This window comes from Panthera uncia (assembly GCF_023721935.1).
Source record: "Panthera uncia isolate 11264 chromosome B3 unlocalized genomic scaffold, Puncia_PCG_1.0 HiC_scaffold_1, whole genome shotgun sequence".
Taxonomy (NCBI): domain Eukaryota; kingdom Metazoa; phylum Chordata; class Mammalia; order Carnivora; family Felidae; genus Panthera; species Panthera uncia.
Genome location: NW_026057582.1, coordinates 124,732,283 through 124,740,252, shown reverse-complemented (window position 1 = coordinate 124,740,252; position 7,970 = coordinate 124,732,283). Strand labels below are relative to the sequence as shown.

The 7,970-nt window shown below is 48.7% G+C and overlaps 1 pseudogene; it reads left to right on the top strand.

Annotated features, from left to right (window-relative positions):
• Positions 1 to 217: 217 nt before the first annotated feature.
• Positions 218 to 774, top strand: LOC125910242 (60S ribosomal protein L21-like; annotated as a pseudogene).
• Positions 775 to 7,970: the final 7,196 nt, after the last annotated feature.

Sequence of the window (7,970 nt, the reverse complement as noted above, 5' to 3'; positions counted from 1 at the left end):
TTGAGGGGATCCCCAATATTCCATACACATAGGGAGATCCTAGAACAGTGGGTAAATCAGAAATTAAGACAATTATTATATTAGAAAGTGAGTAAGGTAGGAGTATGTGGGGGGTGGTGATTATGTTGACCTTGGAGGTTGTCAAGGAGAGAAAGGACCTTTGTGCAGAGTAAACAGCAGGAAGGTATTTGTGAGGAGGGGAAGCCAGAGCCAAAACAGGTGTCTTGGTCTTGTTTCTTCCACCCTGAGAAACTTCAGCAAGTTCTGCCATCTTCCAGTAATTTGCCAAAATGAACAACACAAAAGGAAAGTGGAGAGGCACTTGCTATATGTTCTGTAGGCCTTTTAGAAAACATGGAGTTGTTCCTTTGGCCACATACATGCAAATCTCTAAGAAAGGTGATATTGGAGACATCAAGGGAATGGGCACTGTTCAAAAACGAAATACCCCACAAATGTTACCATGAGAGGACTGGCACAGTCTGCAATGTCACCCAGCATGCTGTTGGCATCATTGTAAACAAACAAGTTACAGGCAAGATTCTTGCCGAGAGAATTAATGTACGGATTGATCATATTAAGCACTCACAGAGCTGAGGTAGCTTCCTGAAGCATGTGAAGGAAAATGATCAGAAAGTGAAGGAAGTCAAAGAGAAAGATACTTGGGTTCAGTTGAAGCACCAGCCTGCTCCATCCAGAGAAGCTCACTTTGTGAGAACCAATGGAAAGGAGCCTGGGTTTCTGGAACCCATTCTTTATTCATTCATGGCATGATAAGTATAAAAAAAAACCCAAACAAACAAACCTCTAGACTGTAAAAAAAAAAAGAAAAGAAATTCAGAAAACTACACCTTATATCTGTTTTCTTCCCAGTGAAATGTCTCCATGCTATTCATATTAAAATTCTGAGAAATCTCACAAAAAACAAAGGTCTTAGATTTCTAATCCAGCATTTCCCATATTTTATCAAAACCTTCTTTTTAAGGGTACATTTGGGGAAGTTTAGGAGCAGGTGTTAGGGAGCCATTGCAGGGCTTTGAGCACACTAGAAAGGTTCCCCTAAGAGTTATGTGTAGGCAGATGGGAGGAAGAGATGAAGAATGGACTGGTTATGGCAAGATTAATGTGCCCTAATCCTAGCTCAGGCAGCATTTGGGTAGATGCATGGAAGGGGACAGATTCCAAGAAATTTGGAAGAAAGAACCACCAAAACTGGATGACCCATTAGGGGTATGTGTGAGTGTGTGAGTGTGTGAATGTGTGTGTGTGTGTGTGTGTGTGTGCACGCACGCGCACGTGTGTGTGGAGGTGGAGGTGTTGGTACAGGTAAGTCTGGAGGTGGTGTAGGTTGTTATGATAGTAGTGGTGGAGGACGTGGAGGTGGTGGTGACAGAGGTGATGGTGATGGTGGCAGAGGTGAAAGCACAGACAGAGGTGAATATGGAGGTAGTGGTCAGGGTGGAAGTTTTAGTGATGGTCGTGGCGGAGGTGGAGGTGATGATGGTGGGGAGTAGCAGAAATTCCTGACCCTGTGTCTAGATGAATTTTATCAAGAGAGAGAATGTAGGTGGAGGGTAGATTTGGGGCTGGGAAAGGTGGGAAATAAAGGTGGGAAAATAAAAGGTGGGAAAATAAAGTCAGTTCATCTTGGACATAGTTTGAGACATCTGCAGAGCAGACACAGGGTGTCCCAAAGAACTGCTTCTTTACCTGCTGGAACTCAGGAGAGGACTCTGGGATACAAGTTTGGGTATGGGTCAATAGCCACAGAAGTGGATGGAACCATAGGAAAGGCAAGGAGAAAGGAAGACAAGGGGACTGGCTGGTGACTGGCTTGGGTCAGGGTCTCCTAGATAAGCTCCAGTGGAATGGGCCAGTGATGTCTCTCAAGTGCTATGTGTACCAGAAAATTCCTCGGCATAACACTCAGGGTCCATTGCAGGCCCTGCTCTTATAGGAAAAAGCGCCAAGCCCAGCTCCATCTGGACAAGGATGGGCCTGCCTTGCCCTGCCCTGTTTTGCCATGGACCTAATGGACTATGTTTATGTTTTTGGTCCAGTTACTCATAGGCAGCCAATTGGCAGGGGAGGATTTGTGTGCCATTTGGAAGTGACAGCCCTACATCTCCATTCCTTGGCTGGACTCTGGCTGGCAGATTAAGGGAGCCTGGCTTGGCACAGGAGCGAACAGTGGCTCTGCAGATGGGTGTCTTGCTTGCACGCCAACTGGGTGTGTGCTCAGATCACACAGATTCCTTTCCTCCAAGCCCTTTGGGCTGTACTGATCTCAGTATGGAGTCAGTGGCCTCTGCCATCTTGGATTATTGGACAAATGCGTTGGCAAATCTAGTGGAGTTGGAGGCCAGAGGCCCCAGCAGGGTGCCTGGTGCCTATTGGGCTTCTTCAAACTTAGAACCACCATACTCACTGTAACCCTGGGTGCCAATGTTAGGAGGGAAGGCTTGGGATTGGTAGGGGGTATGCTTGTTGTGGGTTTGCATTTGGCTTGTGAGTCTGGATTCCTGTGCTTGGAGGCATCATAGGAAACAAACTTCCAGGGACACAGACAGACACATAGACAATATCTATTACACAGATATTTCGTTTAAATATTGATTGAAATATTCATTGAAGGGATGCCTGGGTGGCTCAGTCAGTTAAGCGTCCAACCTCGGCTCAGGTCATGATCTCACAGCTCGTGAGTTCGAGCCCCGTGTGGGGCTCTGTGCTGATAGCTCAGAGCCTGGAGCCTGCTATGAATTCTGTGTCTCCCTCTCTCTCTGCCCCTTCCCTGCTTGTGCTCTGTCTGCCTCTCTCAAAAATAAACAAACATTAAAAAAATTAAAATGATAAAAAAAGACACATGCATTGAAAATCAAGCCATTTCATTGAGGTTTTAGGTGTTGAGGTCAAAGCCTGTTTTAACCTAAGAGTTATACTTGGTTCTAATTTGTGTGTAAGATGCCCAGAGTTCAAGGAAGCCATAGGACTTGATGATCGATGGTAAGTAACCCTGTGGCCTCACTTAGGGACTATGTCATCCTCTGGTATTGGGGAAAAGGTGAGGCCTTCAAGTGGTGTCTATAGAGAAAGTGTGTCAGACCACTGCCAGCTCCATCCAGGATCTCGTGTAGGAAAGATCTTCCCAGACAGCCTGTTTAGAAATCCCTTTTTGGACTTGCAGACACCCAGGCAGACTTCGTCTCTTCCCTGAAATGCATCCCCCACTGAAAGCTCTCACAATGTAGCTGCTGGTTTGGGGAGGGGAAATAAAGACCATGGCTTGGTGTTTATGCAAAAAAATCAAAAAACAAAAGTAAGCAAACCAACCTCCCTCCTAGCTTGCATTACTAGTGCTAAAATCTGCCCTTCTAACTTTGCCAGTGTAGACAGGGTAGACGGTGTAGACAGTCCAGCTCTGTCTCTCCAGTCCAGTGCCTGCTCTCTCAGACACAACCTTTCCCAGATTCTGTCCCCAGAAGACCCAGGAGTCAGCTGGGAGGAAGCTCTTTCAGGCTCTGATGACCTTTGCCCCCAATGTGCATGTCACAGGCAGCTTGGCAATGTGCATCGTGCTGCATGTTGATCCTGAGGCCCAAGGAACTGGGTGGTCTCAATCCAACCTGATCCTGATCTCCTGGAGACTCTGATGCCCACCCAGCCAGTCCCAGCCTTGTTCCATCCTGGGGTGCATGGGACAAGCAGGTGTGGGGGTGATGACATGGGCCAGGGAATTGCTGAGAATGGTCTTCAGAACTCTTGCAAGAAGAGAGACCTGACCCTCACTGGCAAATGGAAGCTGGATGACCTTGTAGTTGAGAAGAGTATTTTTTGCTTAGTCCCTTTTGGAAGGCTTTCCTGGATCTGGCCTCTTATTGAATGTTTTTAAGGGAAAAAGAGATGAAAAAAAGTTTAATAGATCCATTCATGCTTAACTGGATTCCCAACCACTTCTCCCCTTGAGTGGCAGTTCCCACAGCCAGCCTTATACTCAAGTCTCAGTGAATTCTTTGGTTGGTGGGGCTATGTTAGTTAGCCCTGGATGTGAGAACACATGATCTGGTCATTTGGGGGCTCCTTGACCCTCCTGCCCCATGTCAGGCTAGAGAGCCCCATGGTTTGACTGAAGGAGCAGAGGCTCTGCTACAGACAGACCTGGGTTCTGACAGTGAATCAGCCATGGGCCTGGGCAGGAAACCCCTCTAACCTGTTGATCCATCTCTAAATCAGGATAAGCATACTTACCTCGCAGGTTGGTATGCTGATTCATTAAATGCCCTGGTATAGGCATGTATATACAGCCCCAGTGTGCTCCCGGGCACCTAGTGCCCTTGCAATGCTGGAGTCTGGCACGGAAGGGGCTTGGGAACTGTCTGTAGAATCTGAGTCCTCAAAGGGATTATTCATGGTTTAGTAACAGCCTATCAGGAAGGACAATGGTCCCCTTATTGTTCTCTTTCCCATCATTGCCAGCCAGGCCTATTTATAACCTTAGAGGATTCCTCAGGAGTGATTCACCTGCCACAAGGCTACCCCAAGGAGACCTTATCACACATTACCTGCCTTGCCTGCTGGCCTCTACCCTGGACTCTTCTGGTCTCACCTCAGCAAGCCCAGTCTAGAGGTGCCTGTTTGTGTCCTCAGCTCAGGCATGACATGACTCCACCAACTAGAGAGGCAAACAGAGGCCAGGGATCAAAGACAGAGGGTGGAAGGAAACCGAATCCCATTGTGAGGCCCAAGTCAGGGACTGGGGTCACCATTCAGATGGAGACATCAGCCCCAAGTCATGGCTGGACATGTGGGGGAGGGCTGGCACGAACCAGTTGGATGGAGAATCCAGTCAGCACAAGGGGGCACCAGTCTGGGTTCAGGAACAAGAATTTAAGGCCACGTCCATCCCAGCCATCCTGGGAGCCCACCTGGGGGTGACTCCAAGGTTTCAGAGGCTGTGTGAAGAAAGGCCCTCAGTGGGGCTTTCCTCTCCCCAGTAATGGGCAGTAAGGGGTTATAAGGGGCTAGGCACCACAACGGCTACAGAGAGGAGGGCTTTGGAGACACCTCATGCAGAACGAGCTCCCTCTCCACATCCCTTGGTCAGACTGTGGGGCATCAATTTCCGGTGGAAGAGGGTGCCTGGGGCCCTCCCCCTTCTGTTCTCACCTCCTCATAGTCACCTCTGGCCTCGAGATTCAGCTCTGGGGCACTTGACGGTGTTCCTCCTTCCTTCACAAAAATTCCTGGGAAAAGACAGCAAGAAAACTCACATGCTGAGAGTACTAAGCATTTTTAAAGCCTTGTTTTTGGGGGGCAGCCCTTGGCTTCCTTCCTTGCAAAAGGCAAAGGTTCTGTTCCAGGGAGAGCGACCCTTGGCATCCACCCCAGGGTCAACGGCAGGGGTGTTCCAGGCCTATGGCAGGCCGGATTCTGCCATCAGCTTCTTCCACTTCTCTGCCTACATTTGGGGGTGCTTGGGTGGCTCAGTCAGTTAAGCATCTGACTCTTGACTTCAGCTCAGGTCATGATCTACAGTTCGTGAGTTCAAGCCCCCCATCAGCTCCACGCTGTCAGTGCAGTGCCTGCTTGGGATTCTCTCTCTCTACCTCTGTCTCCCTGCCCCTCCCTTGCTCACTTTCTTTCTCTCCCAAAATAAGTAAATTAAAAAAATAATAATTACAAAAAGCTCCTTAATAATTACAAAATCATCTGTAAACATTGAGATGAACTTAAATGGATACTTTCTCAAGAATCTCACAACCCCTTTAGAGGAGTTGGGAGGTGTTCATCTGAGGGGCAGCAGGAACAGCCCCCGGGACAGTCCTCTTTACAGCAGGCCCGTGCCCTGTTAAGATGGTGGAGCTGGCAGATTATGCCTTCTGTGTGTTTTTCATTGTATCAGAAAACGTGGAAGAAAGGACACTAGTATTTGTCAGGCACCTACTCAACATTTTTCAGTGATTAGTCCACTTAATTCCTTAAGCACCCCTGTGCGTAGGTATAACCGTAGCTGGTAATAACTAACGTATAACTAAGTAGTAATAACTAAGCACTCACGGTTAGCTCTGTTTTAAGCACTGCTAAGCTCTGTTTATATGAATTCACTCACCCAGTACTCCTGACAACCCTCCAGCAGCGATCCCCACTTTATGAGGGAGGAAATCGACGTTTAGAAATGTAAGTGACACAACATGACACAGCCAGTACCTGGAATCACTGGTATTTGGCCTCGGGCAGTCTGACTCACAGTCTAAGCTCTCGACCCCTTTATGTCATCCTTCTGAAGTGACCAGGCCAGAATTTGAATCCAGACCACCTTCTCTACCCTGTCAGACTGCCTCTCAGGATTGGAAAGGAACTTGGCTCTCCAAATGGCCCACAGATGGCTGCTGGGGAAGTGACAGATCCCAGCTCAGAGCATCAGATTCCCACTACGGGAAAGAATGGTGGGTAGAAAGGGGGCTAGGGAGAGGAGGAGGGTCTAGTAGGGAGGGGTCTCCTGTGCTAGTGCTGCACTTTTGGTTTAGTTCCAATTCCTTAGGTGCAAGACATTGTGCTGACCCCCAGGTTTTCCTTTGCTTGTTAACCCAGGGGCACCTGGAAGAATCTGCTGTACTGATGCCAAGAAATAGGCTGGGCCAGGCAGGGGCAAAGATGGCTTTCCCACAGCATGGAAGAGAGGCCACCAAGCTCTCAGTCCCCCCTCTGCTTCCCTGTCCACACACCCTCTCCTGTCCCTGTGAGCTCTTGTTCAGGCGTCTGTCTCTAGCCAGCAGGAGACATGGCCTGGTTCTATCTCGAGTGCTGGCGCAGGGCCTGGCAATCAATAAACATCTGTTGAAAGAATTAATCAAACTTGGAGCATTTACTGGACAGAGGCCATTAACCCCTGGTTCGAGTCCATCGGCCTGACCTCTGTCTTCAAGTGGTCAGATTAGTCCTTCTGAGGAGACCCAGTGGCCCTTGGCACTGAATCCATGTTTCCTTGCTGGTCAATGACAGAGCGGTCCTGGCCAATGGCCACTGGCTCCAGGAGCAGGAGGCTGAGCTTTCCCATCGTTGCCTCAGCAGTGCCCCTGCCAGGCTTCTGGTCAGTCTGGTGTCCCCTCTGGGCTGGCTTCTTGCTTCCCAGCTCATTTCTCCAGGCACGTGGACTCCAGGATCAGATAGAAAGGGTTGAGAAAGACAGGGCAGAGAGAAAGGCGCCACACTCCCTGGGAAAATAGTTGGTTATATTTGCTACTCAATGCCTGGCCCACTGTTTGTTACTGTCTGCAAGGCTACAAGTACAGATATTGAGAGTGAGACATTTTTAGAGCAGTTTGACACTGCTGCAAGGGCCAAACAACTGACCTGTGGACCACTAGCATGGATTCAAGTTGGCCCTTCACCATAGATGGTGGGAGAGGTGCTGGGTGGTAAAAGGTAGCTCCAGAAATGCATGTTCCTTGCAAGCCTCCTCTGCCTCTCCTCATCCCAACTCAAACTGACACTGAAGATGTGTCAGTCTCGTGCCCATAAAGTCCAGTGTGGGTTGGGATAGTTCTAGGTTTTCATTCTGGTTCCATCACCTATCAGCTGTTTGATGCTGGGTAAACTCAAGGGTGCCTCAGTTTCTCAATTGTTGATTGTGGTGAGCATTAGCTGAATTAGCATAGAACTGGGTCTGGCAAATACTAGACAATGTACACATGTCAGTTCTTGTCACTGATGAGCATACCCTGCTCTGTTTCAGGCTCTCAAGAACCTGAAAGAAGCATGAGACCCAGACCTAGCCTTCATATTGCTCTTTAGGAGAGAAGACATAGGTATTGAGACCCGGGACGCCGGGCTCCAGCAAGGGATGCAGCCCAGAAGCTGCTGCAGAAGGATCCATAGATCACAGGGGGCTATGACTGGTAGATGGGTCTTGAAGATGGATCACATGGGGAGAGTGCCAAGAAAGGGTTGAAAGTGGAATAAACACAGTTTTT